The following is a 19,803-nucleotide window of genomic DNA, read 5'->3' on the forward strand; positions in this document are numbered from 1 at the left end:
TGACAGGCAGAATCTCTGCTTACATCTGGACTGACTTGTGATTGCTTTGTCTAACGCAATACAGCAGAAATGATGTTGTCCATTTTTGGACCTAGACCTCAGAGCTTAAGCAGTTTCCACATTCTCTCTTGAATGATTATGTGAGAATCTTATCCATCCTCTTGTTTTTCAAACTTTCTTCAAATTCAATTCAGTTTTATTTTACTATAAACATTTTTATTCTTATTGAAAATTATAGTTCCTTGTTGTAGAAAATCTGGAAGTATAAAAAATAATATGGGTGGGGGATGAATAGGCAGAGCACAGAAGATATTTAGGGCAGTGAAAATACTCTGTATGATACCATAATCATAGAAACATGTCATTATATATTTGTCCAGACCCATAAAATGTACAACACTGAGAGTGAACCCTAAAGTCAACTATGGACTTTGAATGATTATAATGTGTCAACGTAGGTACATCAGTTATGACAAATGTATCCCTAATGAGGGATGTTGATAATGAGGGAAGCTATGCATGTGTCAGGGCAGGGGCTGTATGGGGCATGTCTGTACCTTCCTCGCAATTTTGCCGTGAACCTAAAACTGCTCTAAAAAGTATTTAAAAAAACAAACATAAATAAGATAATAAAAATCATTGATAATATACTCCTCAGTGATAAGTACTGCTAACATTTTGGTATATATCCTTGCAGTTTTGTCTGTACTAATAAATCCATATCTAGCCATCATTTGTCTACCAATCAATTTATCTTTATGTATTTTATCAAATATGTTTGGTTTGATTTATATGTACTTTTCCAAACTCTGTCAAGTTTCTGACCAGGGTCATTATTCTCCTGGTCTTAGAAGCCTAAGACATTCTGACAAAGTGTTAAAGGGTATTTGATTCCAAGAGTTATAAATTTAGAAAGAAAGCAAGAAAGCATGGAAGAGGGAATTGTGGAAGAGGAGAAGAGAAGAGCCATGATTTCTCTCTTAAGTAATACTAAACTCTTTGATCCTTAGCATCAATATCTCCAGTTTTTTATTCTCAAGACTGGTTTTTTTTCATCTTCAAAAATCCATTTTTATTAAGGAAATGGAATGCATGAACTGCGGAACTTCTCCATGTGAAAACATTTACTCAGCAGACGCCCCATTGCCTAAAACACTTAGTCTAAATACATAAAGATAACCAACATATATCTGCAAGTTTTAGATGATGAAACTTTAAGATAATGAGTTCTGTTTCAGGTTAACACAGGGTGAAATAAAGTCACAGAACACTCTTCTCAAACATTGACTGCAAGGCCTGGGGGTTAATTGCATGGATGGGAATGGAGGTACTGCAGTAGAATAGGTTAGAATGCACTGCCTGGTGTGGCTGCTGGGTGCCTGGCTATCGGTCTCATGCAGGAGAACAGCTAGTCCATCAGCAGCATGTCTTAAATGAAGGCTGTGAATCCTTTGTAACTCCACAGTTACACAAAATAGAACGGTAGATAAAACATCTGGTGAGGTGAGGGCGTGAGCACAAACCAGGAGAAAAGAATATACTGACAAGTGCAAAATATTGTAGCTATGAAGAATCAATAGAAAGTTGATTCAAATACATTTGTAGTGGGGATCTATGTAAAATTCAAGAAAATCTGTTTTGCCACCTTTTTACAACAGTATAAACATAGCAAATGAAGCAAAGGTAAAGACTCATTTGAAGAATGCAATGGTCATCTTCTTCACCTTATGAATATTGAAAATGTCATTTATTATATCCAAGCTCAGAAGAGTGGAAGCATGGGATTCTCAGGGAAACATCTGCTTTCCTTCTTTGCTCTCTTCTGGCACGAGAAAGCTGATCTCTTTGTTGTTGTTGTTGTCGAAGGATGCTTTTTTAAGGCTTGCCAACATTCCCTAAACTCCCATATCTACTCAATGGCAGGGTCATATTTTACTGGTTCTTACAACTTATGTCCAAGTTTCCTGCCATTAATCACCAAAGCCTACCATTTTTACATTTCTGAAATAAAATCTAATGAATTTATATCCACTGAAATAAAATCCTTTTCCTGGTTGCTGTATTGCTGGAAAAGAAATATGTATTTCTGGCAAGTTGTCTGATCAAATGCAATTCCACCAAGAAAGAATAACCATCTTAATTCTAGCATCAGCTTTTTTTTAGAGAGCATTTTTTTTTTTTTGTAAATCTGTGATTGTTGTGACATTAATTAGAAAGACCTTTGACTTTATTAGATAGCAACTATTGACCTTGATTGGTTTCCCAAGCTGAATTGAGGCTGGATGACTGGTTGGCAGGATGAGTATTGTGACAAATTCCCTAACCATGCTGGTTTACTTCAACTAATATTAGCATTGGGACAAAACAATGTCCAAACCCCCATTACATGCAAAGATAACAGATGCAGGTTAGAAAATAGTAAAATGGAATGCATGTAACATTTAGGGCTCTTTCTAGAGAATAAATTCCAATCATAAATATTAGAACTTATTGATTCTAAGTTCAGCTAATAAAATACATGCTACATGGTTCTTTACCTTATTGTTATTGCATATTCATTTAAATGCTCACTAGATGTCTGCCATAGTGTCTTTATTAAGATTGTTTTAGCAAGGATTAGCAAAGTCCTGAATAAGGCTGTGGTGGTGGAGATAAAGAGGAGAGCAGAGATCTGAAAGACGTTTCTAATATAGAATTCCCAGGAAAGTAATTCCATGTGGAGGAGGAAGAAGGATTTGGATAACTATGGGCTTTCTCTTTTGGGAGATACCATTAACAGTTCTGGGAATGTTTAATTCAAGGTGTTTGTGTGACATAAAGAAAATGAAAAATTAACTATTTAGTACCATAAGCCTTAGTGAATTAAGATATCTGTTTGAAGTTATCACCCCTCCCCCATAGATAAGCAGGAGTGAGCCTTCCAGCCAGGGCTGGACACAGAATACCAGTTCCAGTTGCTGGCAATGCCCGGATCTGATGTGTGTCTCAGGTGGACTTAAGAGATAGCATCTTGGGGAAAATGTATTGAAAAGCTAGGAGGATGCTCTAAAGCTATGTATAAATCTCATTCCAATAAACTCCGATATAGAGGAAATACCACTTTGTTTTCTGAAGATCAACTTGATTTAGGACTCTGAGTGCCCACTCCTGTTCAATTGGTGTTACATTCCATCTCTGTCATTGGGCTCCTTCTCCCTCATGGGATGCACCAAGCCTGTTGTTAGGGGGGAGTTTACATGTTGCCTGCAAAAAAGAGGTTTCTCTAATTGTAAGTCTACTGTGTTCACTGCTTGCATCCTTACTATTCAAACACTCAGTGTCTGGTGGCTCTCTGTTCTCACATCACATGGGACATAGCAGCTTTGATGAAGGCAGGAGCCTCTGTGCTTAGAGTCCCATCCTGACCCCTTGTGTGCCCGTAGAACATCTCTTTGTGCCCCAAGGAACCACTACAGAGCAAAACCCGGGCGCTCTCCCACTGCTTTGAGTTCCTCCAACTCTCTCCCTTTCTCTAGCCCAGGGAAATCCCCTCCTGCACGTGCCACTCCTCTAAGCCCCTCTGCTTCTTCTGTCAAATCTCCTCCTCAGTGGGTTTAGAGTTAAGGAAGCACAAACCAGAAAACCTAGCAGCCTTCTTGTTTTGTGCTCCGCTATGTAGCTGCCTTAAGGCAACAAATCAAAAAGGTGCTTTGATGAGGGAAGAAAAGGAGAAAGCACTGGGAGGAAATCTACTTAAATTAATACCTCAAAACATTAAGTATACACTTTAGTCATGAACCTGAAGGGGCTACGCAGAGAGAGAAATTCCAGGTATTGAAGCCAATACAATGAAAAATGTGGTGAGCCCACAGATTGCAGCCTCGGAAAAATAAGTGGGAGATGGAGCCTGAAATAGTTCCTTCAGCTGGGGTGGAAGTGTCTAGCTATCACGTCTCCTCACAGGATGCTCTGGGTTCCATGGAAATAGAGGGATGAGGGGAGGGAAGAAGCAACATGAAATATTCTTTATGTATTTCCTTTTGAAAGAGCTAAGAGACTAGAGGTTTACCCTCAAAAGAAAATTGGGTTTACTCTACTTTCTGTAGATTGATTGATCTGCTCCTGCATTTCTGCTTCCTGGTATGCTTTGCCCCTCCCAGGCCTTGGAACTCAATGTGATCATAACCCAGGGCAAGGCAGAAGTAGAGGGCTAGGGTGAGCAGAAGGAGAATATTATTTGATCCACTGCTGGGCTGGACTCAGTTATTGATTAACTTATGGAGCAGAGAAGACACAGCTGATGGTGCTCTTTCAAAAATACATCAGTATTCCAGGCACTGAAAGGAAAACCAGGCTTGAGGGAATCGCAAAGACAGGCTGAGAAAAGATCAAACCACAGAAGGTCAGGTACCACCAAGAGGTTTCCGGCAGAATGCGGTAGCCTTTTTATTGAAGGATGTAGGAAGCTGGGGAAAGGCATCAAAGGAAATTATCTATTCACAAGTCCCTCATACTGATGTGGCCTGCATCTTTGAGTCCACCCAGAAAAAAATCAAGAGGAAAGAAAGCTGGGAGTGGGAAGAAAGCTGTGGCACAGCAGGCGCTAATGTGACAGAAGAGTAGCACTCTCACATGGACATCACTCTGTGGTGGATGGAGTGTGAGGTGGCAGAGGTAGCAGAGGTACCAGGGAACTGCTCTCCCTTTCCTGGCCAGGGGCTGACAGGTGCTGGGCTGGGCACAGGTGTAGCTTCATTCAGTTATCTGGGTGTGGCTGGGGGGAGGGGTGAATTCAGAGCCAAGCACAGGCTGGGAGACAAGAGGGGACACAGCTGGTGTTGGCCACGTGGCTTTCCTTTTCCTTGCTGGGCTTTTGTTTTCTCGTCCGCATCATAAGGATACATTTATGGAGCTGTGAGTATTAAATGAGATCTTGTATTGTTTATTCATTTATCAATTCAACTATTTTGGGGGGAGGGGATAGTGAGGATATCAGTTCAAAAATAAAGCCTCTGCCTCCATGGAGGGCGCAGACAATAAACTACTCAATGTAGAAACATAAAAGAGTATTAGGTCATGAACCATGATAGAAGCCAGAGGAAACAGGGTGAGTAGATGGAACGACAGAAGATGCATCTGTAGAAAGGGCTTTGAGAAGGCCTCTCTGATGAGGGGGGCGTTTGAGGAGACATGAATGAGCAATGGGAACAAGCCATGCCACTCGCTAGGAGAACATTCTAGGCAATGGGGGTGACAAGGAAAACCCTGAGACTGGAACAGGCTTGGTGTTTTGGGGGAATGGCTAGGAGGCCAGTGATAGGGAAGAGTCAGAGGAAATGAGTTTAGAGTAGTAGCCAGACCATGTAGGGCCCTGAAAGTAAAGGGAAGGCCTTAGGATTTAAGTGTGTTAGAAAACCCTAACATATGCATAGAGTTTAGTTAAAACATGTATGAAACAGTTACTGAGCGTCAGGCCCTGTTCTAAGCACTTTACTGGTTCAGTCCTCGCACAATCCTATGATGGGCCCAGAAGGTTAAGTGACTTGTCCAAGGTCACATGGCTGATAAGTGGCAAAGCTAGGATTTGAACCCAGGCAGTCTGCCTTCAGATCAATGCTCTCGACTTCCTCTCTTTGCACAATATCTGGCTCATAGGAAGTGCTCAGTGTGTGATTATACTGTTGATATTTAAACCCTTTAATGACTTCTTATTTTCCTAGAAAAATACCCAGACCCCTCAGTGAGTTCTGTGAGCTCCGCCTGCTCTGGCTCTGCCCACCTCTGTGATTTCTTGCCGTGCTACTCCCTTCCTCAGTCACATTTTCCAGTTACACATGATCTCGTAGTTTCTTGAGCATTTCTAGTCTTTGCTCTCCTTGGGGCATTTGCAGAGGGCGATGCCTCTGCCTGGAATGCTCTGCTCCCCCAGGGCCTGTGGCCAGTGCTGCTCATCCTCCTTGCAGGTAGGACTACTGATCACACACTTAAAAGCCAGTCCGCCCGCTCTGTGATTTTCTTTGTTGGCTTCTTGTTTCTTCATGCCCTTGCTACACCATGTGATGATTTTATTTGGTTATTTACTTGTTATTCTTGTGTTTGTATTTTCGTTCCCCATTAGAATTTTATGGGGAATTTCAAGTGTTTTTTTTTTTTTTCTTTTTTAACAGTACATTGATTTGGAGGTGGCATGATTGAAGTGTCATAGTCAGTTATATCAAAGTGCTCATAGTTTCTCTTTTCTATAAATAAAAAGGTGAGTTTTGCACAATTGCAGAACAAATAGAACTTTGACTTACCTTTCGTAACTGATATCACTAATTTCATGTATTATTGACAGTTCTTTTGTGTTGCTACCCAATGTAATTTGTTTTATTCTAATGGGAAGTATTCTAAAAGCCAAGAAACATCAAAATAACAATATTTTAAGTCTAAGCAGCTAATATTTACATAAAAATGTTTAAAATATATATAAAATATAAATATTCATAATCCTTTGATTAATAATTAAGGTATTAATTCATTCAAACATTAATCGAGTGTACCCGTGAAATAGACACTGTACTATATTCTGGAGCAAAAAGATAAATATGTCAGTCCTTCTTCCCAGTGAGTTTATAATTTAATGGAGAAGACTACTAAACAATTACAATTCAGTTTGACAAATTCCATACTAGAAAGAAGCCCAAGATATTGCAGGAGTATGTGAGAAGAGGAACCTAATGCTGTAAGGGGAAATGTGTTGAGGAAGGCTTCATGGGTGTGCTGCCTGAGATGAAAGCTGAAGATAAAGAAAGCAGGTCAGAAATAGCATTCCTGGCTGAGGGAATAGTGTGTTGAAAGGTGAAGGAGTGTTAGAGAGCCGGGAACATTTCAAGAGCTGCATATAGTATACTTAGAAACAATCCTACATGGATACCCTAAAAGCATTCCATATTGGTGGCAGTTCCAAGCACAAGCTCTGTCGTGTGGCTCTCGAAATCCTCTACATATTGATACTACCCTACATCTAATAGCTTTTCTCCCCTCCATTCAGGATTACCCACTCCACACTTATTCCAACCTACAAACCTATATTCATGCTGTTCCTAACCCCTAATACTTTCCTAGTCTCATGGTATTTGAACTTTTTCCCAACCTTTATTGCCTGTCTTAACTACTACCTCTTCCAGGAAGACCTCTCTGACTATACCTGTCCAGAGTGATCTCTCCCAGTGGTGAATTGATTTTGCCTTTAAAGATAATACCCTTAAGTATGTAGTCCATTATCTTTTAATTATTTTGAATGTTAAATTTTCATCCTCAACTCACTTGTGAATTTAGTAATGATAGATACCCCTTCGTGACTTTAATTTGTCTGGATAATATTTATCCAACTGTAGTGCTAACCAAGAGTGTTCATCATGCCCTACAAGGGTCTTTTGTTTCTTTTCTTTCAAGGGAACTGTTGTATGCTGATTATGGTTGGGAGCCCCTAGCTTCTTATACAACTTGGTGGTAAAATGGGCAGGATTTATTTCTCCTATACTAACTTATCCTGTGACCTCGAGAAATTAAAAAGAATCAACTAGACTTGTATATTTCAACATATATAAATCACAAACACAGTGTTGAGTGGAAACTTGCAACTTGCAGAATGGTACAGCATGATTCCACTTATGTATATTAAAAACAAGAGGCATACTATACTTTATTTTTAATGGGCATACATATATATGTTAATGTGTAAAAATGGACTAGAAGTATACACGTGTAGTTCATACTAATGGATGTCTCTAGATTGGGAGAGGATAGTCAAAAATTACATCATGATCTATTTTGATAAATTACTAATTTTATAAAATAAAAAATCCAAATCAAATAAGACAAAATATTTTCAATGGTCAATACTATTTTTCCAATAGTTAATGTGCTGTAGAATTGTCTATTATATTATTCCTTACATTTTTCTCTATTTAAAGATTTTTCTCTTATACATACACATATATGCATACAAAAATTGCATGTGTGTTCAAGAGCTGGAACATTTGGACATAACAGACAAGGAAGGTGGAGAGAGAGCTTGAATGGCTCAATTATTGTGAGTAGAAAATTTTCCTGGTGAAATAGTCAAGCCCTTGCTATTTTGCCATAATGGCTCCTTGTAGCTCAGGAGATAATTCTAGTAAAAATAAATTTTGTGGCCTTTTCAGGGTCTTTGGTTTTACTGTAGGCTTCATGAGATCATGTGGGAGCTGCCGTAGAGAACCTCAGGTAGCTCTCTCTGAATGAACTGAAACGTTCTCTCTACCTTTTCTGAACTGTATGATTTCACGTGAGGTTAATGGGCATTAGTTATACCAATAGATGGACTATATCTATATAGGGCTTGAATTTTAATGCCTGAGCCCCTGCCATTCTAAGATCGATACTGACTCAGGAGAATTACAAGTAGGCAGATAACAAAGGCTGATCATTAACATTCCCCTAAAAGCTTAGAGGGTGGGGTAGGTTGAGGGGGTCAGCAGTGATTCAGGGCCAGGGGGACCTGAGGACATCACCAACTTACAAGGTCTGAATTGCTCTCACTTAAACTCACATCAGTGGAAAAGATGGGAAGACTTTAAATGAACAAATTGAGCTGATTCAACAAGACTGTGTGACCTTACAACCAAGTACAGCCTGAGGAGATAATAAAGAAGACAATTGAATCCCAAAAGGAGGACCCAGTTGTTTAAATACTAACTTACAGAGAGGGAAGTTTCCTTGAAATACAAGTCTGCCTAGGTTTCTAAGAATGGATCTTGAAGTAAATATTTAAAAATCTTTTAAAATGAAGTACTTGTGCCTGTGCATATATGTATGTGTATATGTATATGCATATGTAAACATATAAACACAAACATATATAAATGACATATTTACATATGTCATGGTAACATGTAAATATACATATATATAAAATGACAGATAATATGTATATAGATCCCAACAAATAAGTACCTATGATCAACAAATGTACTGTGAATGAGTGAGCATCATGAATAGAAAAAAGCTTAGTAAGAGTAATATTTTCCTCTTAAATTTCTCATTGCTGATGGAGATGTGTTAATGCTCCTGAACTGGGCTGAAGTTTCAGGACAAATGGTAATAACTAAGAAGGTCAGGCAGTTGACAGGTCTAGGAAAAAGACAAGGAATGATAAATCTCCTCCCACATCTGAGAGGCACCCAAGTCAACAGCATGTTCATTCCTCTGCTACTGGCTGGCGGTGTGGTCGCTATTCTTGGTTTATGTAGCAAGCATGTTTTGCTAGGCTCTATGCTAGGCACTTGACATAGATAGACCTTCTCATATAATCCTCAACACAGCACCTGCTAGGTACCAGTATCCTCATTTTCAGAACTGAAAGCTTAGACTAAACAGCTTTGATCAGAGGCAGTAATTGATAGGTGACAGAGCTGGGATTTGAACCTAGGTCTGTCTGACTCCAAATGCCTGTTTTAGTAATTACCAGTAAGGATGTTTCTGAGCATACTCAATAGCAGATGGAAGGAGCTTCTTCCCTAGTGCAAGTCTGAGGAACAGTTTGGACTGCAATTAGAGGTATATATGATACAGATGCCTGTTCCAGCAGTTGTGAGAGCCATAGAATACTCATCACCATGCAGAGATGCTCCCAAACCACCCTCTTGAGGTCAATAGTGAGACTTTTAGGGTGTCAGCTCTGCATTAGGGTGGAGGCAGCATAATTTGGGGAAAGAGCATTGGCCTTGGACCAGTTGAACTTATGATCAAATTCCAGACCTGCCACTTAATAGTTTTGCAGAGGAAAGTTAACTAACCTCACTGAGAGTTTTCAAAGCTCTAGAATGGTGGCAGTTGTGCCCACTTTCAGGGTAAGTGTTAGTACTGGAGAAAATCAGTAAGCAGCAAATGGTAGGTACTAAATTGCAGGTAGCTATTGTTATTAACAGCACTAATTATAAAAATTTGTAGCCATTGAACCTAAATAGAAAAAAGTGTACAGTGGTCTATGTAGAGGGACAAAATAGACCTACTTGAATACATGGTTCACAGGTTAGCAGCACAGAGGTTCCCAGGTGAAGCATCCCCATACCACCCCCTTTGCTGCTGGACAGGGTGGTGTGGCTCCAGGCATGAGCACACAGTTTCCCCCACCTATATTTTGTAATGTGGTTTATCCATAGGACTCTGAGTGGTGCTCAAGAAGACTTTTCAGAGCAGTTGTGGGAAATCCTGCTCAGGTTCTGGGGTGTAGTCAGTCTTTGGACATTTTTCCATTTTAGTCCATTCCTTATGTGTCCCGAGGGTACCCATCCCCTTACGTGCTAGCGTTTTTTTAAGGAGAGAATTTTCTCTTTGAAAAGGATTTTCATTCCCGAGGGGAGCCCATACACACATTTAATAACATGGATAGACTTGCACAAGAAACAGAGCAGAAATTATAAATTATAATAGCTATCATTTATTTAGCACTCACTCTGTGCCAGGCACTGTTCTAAGTGCTTTACAGGTGTTAGTCTTTTAATCGCTTAATCCTCACACTATTAGGTAGATGCCATTGTTATCTCATTTACAGTTAAAGAAACAGGTACTGAGTATTTAAATATGCTGCCCAAAGTTACAGTCCTTAAGTGGCAGAACTGGGATTTAAGCCGTGGCAGTCCAGCTCAAGGGCCTCAGATAGTTGGAGGTAATAACGTGTGTACAGAGTCATGGGCTCCTATCGTGGTGCTAGGCTGTGTGCAGAGAAAAATGGTGGCTAGCAGAAAGAGGCCCTCTACCTAAGCAGCCCAACAGCTTTGCAACCCAGAATTAAAGACATATGCTTCTCAGGGTTGTGTCACTGGCATCTAATTTTAGAGCAGTTAGGGCGCAGCAGGGATTCTAACCCATATTTACTGAAATCAAATTACATGTCTGCTCATTTTGTTATCTTGAAAATATACCTTGCTTTAATGATATGCTAAGTGGATACAATGTCATGGCAAGATCACAGAGTCTACCTTCTTTGTTAGCTATAGGTAGGCTGGCGTTTGTGATGTTATTTTTATGGGAACTCATGCATTTGGTTGTCTGATTTATACATACTTCAACTTCTTTTATGCTCTATATTTTGCTTGTTTTCCTTTCACAGATTTGTCTTGCTTGTTACCTAGAGTGTATTTAGGGTTCAAATGAATACAGTAGACTTAGACATTCCAGATCCTAGGAGTTCTGAAATATTCTAACACTTTCCAGTTGGAGAGAAAGAAACAAGTAGCAAGGTAATGATAAGCACTTGGGAGAACACACTATGACTAAATTTCATTCTGCTTGTTCTCATTTATAGCATAGACTTAGAGATTTGTAATGTCAAATCCTTTCTGTGCCACAGAAAATGGTTGGGTCCTAGATTTCTATTCTTGATCGCAGAGGCCATTGGCCTTGTCATTTCTACCAAATGATAGGTTACTCATGGTCCAAATGACACAATACCATCCTCTGTTATACAGTTTTCATCAGTAACACATCCAGGCAACTGCATGAGTTTAGAGAACACCATCTTTTATTAGACATGGAGCTTTATTCATTTGGATTCCACAGTTTTGCACCTAAGATCAAGATCTGGCTGTGCCCACCAAAGAAGGCCTTGCTAAATGTGCAGACGAGTCCAGGCTGAGGCAAAATGGTCATGCTGGCGAACTTTTCAGTGTTGAACCTTTCCAACCAGCATCTCCTTTTCCTCCGAGGATGATGCCACAGCTCTTCCTGGAGAATCATACTTATGCCTCCATCTTTCTTCTCCTATTAAATTTGGGGCGTATGAAATAATTTGATAAAATCACTTGCAGTAATAGGTAATTGACTGATAAGGTTTAATTTTTCCCCCACTATATTCTGGAACATTTGCATTTTAATAGAACTTCAGCTTCATCCAAAGGAATAAATGCATTCTAGAAGTAAGGAGCTGGTCAAGCAAGTATATTTTTGAAATCAAACATTTCTTTCTGGTGCCCATAAACACACAAATGTCCAGCTCTACTGCATACTTGAAGGGTTGACCTTGCATATTAAATGTTCACTTGTTGAGAAAAATAAACTGTGTGCCAAGGCTCTTTGTTAACTTTGTTAAAGGCAAATGATGTGAGTAATTTTAAATGATTCTTAACCACAGAGTATCAACATGGTCTGATAATGCATGTACTTATAAAAACTAGTAAAAGTTATTTTACATTTAAAGTTAATATTAAAATAAATATTTTCATAATTTGAATTTTGTACTACAGTAGAGTACAATAATAAAGTTATAAGGGACTACATAGATTAATGTCTCCAAAGTATATTCTCTGTACCAGCGGCATCAGCATCACCTGAGAACTTGTTAGAAATGTGCATTTTTGGGCTCCCTGTGGGACAGGCCACATCAGAAACTCTGGGGTTAGCTCAACAGTCTGTGTTTTAACAAGCTCTGTGGATAATTTTAATGTACCCTAAAGTTTGAGAACCAGGATAGTAGATGATTATGCTGGAACACATCTTAATTCACAGATGAGTATATTGAGGCTCAGAATGATTAAGAGACTGAGCAGAGCTGCTGATTTTTAGTAGTGCTATTTTTTTTTTTTTTTAACCGTCCTAAGCTAAGTCCCTCTGGCTAATCAGTCTGAATGGAGGAGGTTTGCTGCAGCATCTTTGATTGACAAGATGGTCAAATCACTCTCTGATTGTGTGGCTTTACCCTTGTAAGGCCCCGGGGTAAGACTTGAACAACTTCAATCTCTTGGAACCTCTCAGGGATCAGGCTGCTCCATATTCACTCTCTTTAAGAAGATCAGCATTCATTTTCCTTTAAAGTTGGGGTTAGTTTGCCTGAGTTGCATACAAATAAGATGAATGAATTCATTACCAAAAGCTAGATTAAGTTTTGCAGCTGTTCCTCCTGGGGATCTCGTAGAGAGAGGGGCCAGCACTACTGAAAATACTTTACTGATCAAGGCAGTCTGAAATGCAATCTTATGTGGTAAGTAGCATTCGGAAATACTGAAATGAAGTAAAAAATTCAAATGACTTTTGCCTAAACATGTGGGGAATGGGGAAATCCTGGGGTGCCACCAAACCTATATCAGACCTGTGAAATGCAGATGCTGTCTTTTTAGCTGGCTTACCTCAAGGGGATTGAAACTCTGGTATATAGGAATGATAGTTCACATTCCTGATTTAAAAGGTGCTGTATAAATTTTAGGACAAATACAGATTTTTGCCACTTTAGCAACTTCATTTTTCCATTTATCTCTAAATCACAATTTCTAAATTAGGCGGTATCTGGGAACTGATTTCTTCCTATCTGATATCCTCAGCATAGGAATACCGACATGTACATTCATCCATCCTTTCCTTCATGAATGCAGCCATTTATTCTGCCAATATTTTACAACTAGCTACTATGTGCCAGAACTATTTCGGGATTGTTTTATTCCTTGTTTTTTGCCTTTTATTCTCTATTAAATGAGTGATTTTTATCTTCTTTTTCCTTCAACTAGTTTGATGTTTCCATGTGCTCTTTCTTTTAGTGGTTACCCTAGAAATTTTACCAAATATGCTTAAATTATTGAAATCTAAATTAACCAAAAAACCTTGATCCTCCTCCCAGCAATATAAATTTCTTTAAAAGTTTAATTCCATTTGTCTCCCTCTTGACTTTTGTTATTGTGTTGTATTTTTAAGTCTACTTAGAAGCAGCAATTAACATTATTAATGCCATTTTATATAATCAGTGTTGACTAATATTAGTTCATTTTATTCTATCCTGCATCTCAGATGTTACATCTAGAATTACTTTCCTTCTGCCTGAATTACCTCCTTTAGATTATCTTTTAACGAGGATGTGCTAGTGATGAACTCTCTTAGGTCTATAAATGTCTTTCTTTTTACTCTTGAAAGATGTTTTACATGATATAGGCTTTTAGATTGGCAGTCATTTTCTTTTAGTACTTTGAAGGTTTTATTTCACTATTATCAGGACTCCATTGATGTATTGAGAAGTCAGCTGTCTAATTTATTTCTTTACATAGGACCTGATTTTTTTTTCCTGGCTTTTCTTTTAAATTTTCTCCTTGTTGTTGACTTGTTCAGCAATTTTACTATAATGTATGTAGTTTGGAATTTTTAAAACATTTATTCTATTAGGGATGTACTAAGTTTCTTGAGTTTCTGGATTGCTATCTCTGATTAGTCTTCGAAAATTTGCAGTATTGACCTGCCCTATTCTGTCTCTTCTCTAATTTTAGTTTTTCAATATTTACACCTTGTCATTGTATTTTTTGCATCTCTTACCCTCTCTTTTGTATTTTCTGCCTTTTTTTTCTCTTCACACTGCATGCAGGATGATATATCCTGTTTTATTTTCCTAGTACATAGTAGGCATTCAGTAAATCTTTGATGAATGAAATAAATATTGAACTTTTTCTTATTACACGAAAGTAGTTTTTGTAAGACATACAATTTTTAAAAACCAATATGACATAATAATTCTTTCAATTTTCTGTTGCCAAAACTGAAGCCTGTGGGTTCAATGACTTGGCTAAGGCTATAGAACTAGGTGGTGGCGTAACTGGCCCTGGAACTCAGATCTGACTCTAAATCCATTGTTCTTTCCAATTCACCACATAATTTCTCTTCCTAAACTAAAATATTGCAATATATGTATCGATAATATGGGTAAAGTTTCAACAATTTTCCCTCAGGAGATGTTACATTAGTATTTAAAAGTAATCTATTTTTTAAAAAATTAATGACCAATGAGAAATAAGGAAATTGGAAGTGAGGTAGAGAATGACAATGGGTGGTTTAAGAACGAATCAGGGAAGACTTTGGTAGCTTTTGTTAAGATAATGACTAACTAGTGGAGAGCCCTCAGGTAGAGAAGCCCCTTCTCTTTCCTTGGTTTGGCAAAAGCCACTCATGGTGTAACAGGTAAAAGCACTTGATTTACAATAAATTCTTGTCTATAGTAAAGCGATAGAGAATGTTTAGAGATTGATAAGGACTTATACTAATGCCTGAATAATTAGCCCTTAGATACGACCCCTTTATCACAATTCTATGAACAGTTTTCTGCTGGAAAAGACTCTTCTACACGAGTGAGAACAAAACTGAAATTAGTTAAAACAAGATCTGTGATTGCAATCTGTGGGGAATCATAAGTAATGGAGAAAGTAGAAATGTAGAGAAAAAACAAGATAAACCAAAACACCTGCAACTAAAAGTATATGTGTGTGGGGGAAGGGGAAAATGGAAGAAAAATGAATTCTTATCGAGACTACAAAAAGTAGTACTATTTTAATGTAATAGCCTAAAAGCCTTTTAAGAAAATTTGGACTAAATTCATCGACTGTCTTAGAGTATAGTTTTGAGATGTCATATTTTGTATCCTTTTGCTTTGGCTATTTGAATACATTTTTTAAAAATAACATTTACTCATGTACCTGCTCGGTTCTTGCCAACTGTGTTAGTTCTCAATACAAAATTATGGAATGATAAAAAGGAAAAAAAGAATTAACTCCATGTACTCACTTTCTTGTACTTTCCTCTGCTCTATCACTACCATATACCTGTATAGTTTCTCCCAACTGCCCTGTGTAGTACATCGCTTCACAAACTCAATACATAGCTATATGATGATAAAAAAAAGGAAAAAATACTTTCATGTTCATCTCTCCTCCTAGCTTTGAAACAGTAATCACTTCCATAATTTTTATTCTTCCTTCCCGTCAAGACAAACTCACTATTCTAAGCCTCAGTAACATGGCTCTAAGAGTATCTCTCCAGAGAGCGGGGACAGCCCCTATTTGTAGAGCAAAGAATGATAAGTGGCAGGTAGGGCTTGGCAGAGTGGGGGCAGCATTTAAGCCTAAACCACAAACCACGGATATACCCTGGCCATGTACTTCCTGCCTTTGTTCTCAAAGGGACAAAGCAAAGGATTCAGACCAATATATTCTTTTTCCTTTCACCCCAGTAAAGAACATCATCCTATCACAAAATGAAAAGATCTGACATGTTCTCTGAAGACCATCCCTTTTCAGGCAGCCATCTACATTAAAGCCATCTGTCAGCTACTCTAGCTTATTAGTCATGTCTCTGAGAAACAAATTGTATCATCTATTAATCCTTAAATGCCATGAAATATTATTGATCAAGAATGGGAAAGGATGACACTTAGTTGCACATGGTTACCAGCCTTACAGTGTGAAATAAAGCACTGAAAATATGTTTAATTTTTATCAGTATGGAAAGCCAAATGAGTACAATTATCTTCAATGTGTATTATTTTCTGTCTCCTTCCTTTATTTTAGTTGGTTGAAATTTAATCTTCTTGTGGCCTGAAATGGATTAGGGTAAATTTTTTTTGTCCTGATTTTTTTCTTTTTGCTTGCTTGTCAAAATTGATGGACATGAGGTGATTTTTACCCAAACCTATTTCTTTTACAGATTTAAAGTTTACTCTAGGGGGAATTTTGCAATTAGCAGCATAGAAAGAACACTGACTCATTTGTCAGACATTCTACCATCTAGCTTCATTCTTATAGTTACTAGCCCTGAGATTTGGATAGGTTATTTGACATGATTTACCTTTTTTATATGCAATGTAAAACTAATAACATCTTTCTAAAACAACTAATAAGGTTACTTTAAAAAGATGAAATAAACAAATGTATTTATTAATTCAGTCAGTCAATTATTCACTCACCCATTTCTCCATCTATTCAATCAATAATCCATCCTTTCAAAAGATATTTATTAATAACACATGTCAGGAAGTAGGGATAAAGCAGCAAATAAACTATGTCTGCCTTCATGAAGCTTAAATTCTAGCAGGGGAAAATAAAGGTTAAAAATAATTAAGCTATATAGAATGTCAGATGATCATAGGTGAAAAATTAAGTAGGAGGTGCTGGGGAGTTGTGATTTTAAATTGAGCTGGAAGGGAAGGCTTCACAGAGAAGGAGTATTTGAGCAGACCTGAAGGAGGTGAGAGAAAGAGCCATGCAAATATCTAGGGGGCAAAGTGTTTCAACCAAGGAAATAATAAGTGTAAATTTCTGTGGCAGAAATGTGCCTGCCACATTCAAGGAAAAGCCAGGGAATTAGTATGGCTGAGATGTCTTGAGAGAGGGCAAAGTAGTGGAAGATAAGGTCAGAAAGAAAGTGGGGGACAAATGTTCAATGTAGACCAGGGTCTACAGACCACTGCAAAAACTGGCTTTTATTCTGAGTGAGTTGGGGAACCATGGATAAGATATGGGGGCAGAAGAGTTTCATGATCTGACTTAGGTTTTGAATTCTGTCCAGAAGAAGCTGTGTTGGGTGAGAAGTGGGTGGAGGCAAAGAGACAGGAGGCTATTACCATCTTCCCGGAACAGATGGTGAGAAGTGGTAAATTCTGATGTTTTGGAGGTAGAGGCAGGTGCATTTGCTATTTAAAAAAGAAAGAGAATGAGATATTAAAGATGGTTATAGCATTTGGCCTCCGGAATTTCAACAATGGAGCTGTCATATACTGAGATGACAGGATAGGAACGACTGGGGTAGAAGCCAGTCTGATAGGAAGATAAAGAGGTGGGTGTTGGACTGATGACTTTGAGATGCATCTGTATCTCATTCACTGAAGAACATCCTACTAGGAGGCAGATCACACTGAGTTCTTTGGGGTGGAAAGGAAGTGTTGGGCAGAGATGACTGAATGGCCATCCCAGCTCTTAAAGTTCTTACTCCTTATAGAGAGAGACAGGCGTGAAGAAAGATAGCCACAACAGGAAGCAGGCTAGCCTAAACTGTAGGAACACAGTGTCATTTCTAATCAGAACTTTTCCTTGAGATCAAAATCCTAGCCCTCTAAATGCCTCAAACTTTTAATTGCGTATTCGGCCTTCAGACGAGGCACAATCAATATCGCACCTCATCTGATTACAGTCTCTATCTCAACACCATTAGAGATATGACTGGAAGAGACCTCTATGGCCCTACACACACTTGCAAGCCACACTTTGATGAGTATGTGATTATATTCCACTTTGAAAAAAGTTTCAAGTGAAATCAAATCCTCCTGCTGTTATCTCTGACCTTCACCTTCTTGTTCTATATTTTTGCCCACCCTCTTTTGGGGGCTGAAGCTGGCAGTTGTGCAGATTGTGATGTCTTTTCCAGGATGCTAACACAGATAAGAAGTTATATTGCCACAGTGCATAATTATCAGTGATTTGATAAACATCCCATGAGTTTTCAGAACAATGTCTTTTTAAGATTGGTTAAATGAAATTAAGTAATAGCAAGAGTAATTGTCAAGGCAATTTAAAATCAATGTCTAAGACTAAATGAACACCTATAAGAATTAAAATAATTGTACTTGGGTGGTAGATTATAGGCATTTCCTTTTTTCAATGTTTTTAGTATTTAAAAATATACAGGAAAGAACCATTGTCATAGTTTATATTGGATTGATATGGTGTGTTTGAATATTTGATTTTTAAAAATACCTTTCTTTTGAATTACATTGCAAAGCTAGTGTACCATGTGTTTGTGCTACAGGACATTTTCTCTTTGCTTATTACTATGCCCACAGTTCAAGTGAGCTGACAGTGGGTGTAAAGAATAGTGATGCCTTATCCTAACAGACATCACTGTGAGCTAAAGCCACTCAGTTGGGCTTCTTTGGGTAGCCTATTCACCTGTCTCCACCAGGGAGAGCCTTAGATGCACAGTGGGAGAAAGTATAAAGCCGATCCTTAGAGAACTAAAAACAAACAAACTCAGCAGTTGGTTTATAGAGACTAGTGAGATTGGGATTCAATGGAGTAATTTTTCATATTGGAAGAGAAGTTTGACAAACATTCTTTTTGATCAAAAATTTTATTTTCTGGAACTTCTAGGAAGAGGATTAGGAGTAAAACTTTGGCAAGAGTAGGAATAGAAATGCATCTTTTCTTGTTCTGGGGGGCTTGAGGTTTTATGGAGTCTTTCTCTGTCTTTGTATAATGCTTAGAAGACAACTTTGATTTTGTAGACTTGTCCCATGATGGGGCCCACAGACGAGAGAGACATCATGGTGTTGGTCGCCCAAGGCTCGCTCTAAGTCCAAAGAGAAGAAAGTAGGCGGAGTGAAAAACTATTGTTTGTTTCTGTACAGCATCTCTTCTTTCTTCTTATTTCCTCTGAGGAATTGGTCTATTTCCTCTGAAGAACTGGTCTGAGGAACTGGTCTTTTTCCACTCAAAGTGATTTTGCAAGAATTGGCAACCCCAGACCCTTACCTCTCTAGCCTAAGAGGTGTGTCTGGGAACCAAGCTTATGTAATCGGGGCTCTTCACTGAAGTTAGGAGGGAGAGTTCTCTGTTTCCTCTTGGACCATGAACTGCAAAGATATGATTTCAAAGCTGCCAGATCCCCCATAATGTGGAGTATAGCTGAGAGAATGATGTCAACGAAGGCAGAAGCCAAGCTGAGAAATGAGTAGAAGTAGAATGGATGAGATTGAGATGGGGAGAGTGTAAGCCAGGGAGTGAGTATGCTTTATCTTAAGTCCCTTGTTTCTGGGACACTGCTGCCATCAAACCCCGGGACATGACTCATCCTTTTCTGTGATCCAGTCAATACCTTAAAAAAAAAAAAAATTAAAATTCTTTGAATTTTTTTTCTGTTATTTTCAGCAAAATAACATAGATTAATTTAGGATGATGCATACTTTCTTTTAGAAGTTCTAGTCCTTGTTTCCAATACAGGCAAGCTGGCAGGTGGGAGAAAAAGTGTGTGCATATGGCTAGAGATTTTCTGTGCTGATCCTCT

The sequence above is a fragment of the Pteropus vampyrus genome, unplaced genomic scaffold (assembly GCF_000151845.1).
Source record: "Pteropus vampyrus isolate Shadow unplaced genomic scaffold, Pvam_2.0 Scaffold106, whole genome shotgun sequence".
Classification (NCBI taxonomy): Eukaryota; Metazoa; Chordata; class Mammalia; order Chiroptera; family Pteropodidae; genus Pteropus; species Pteropus vampyrus.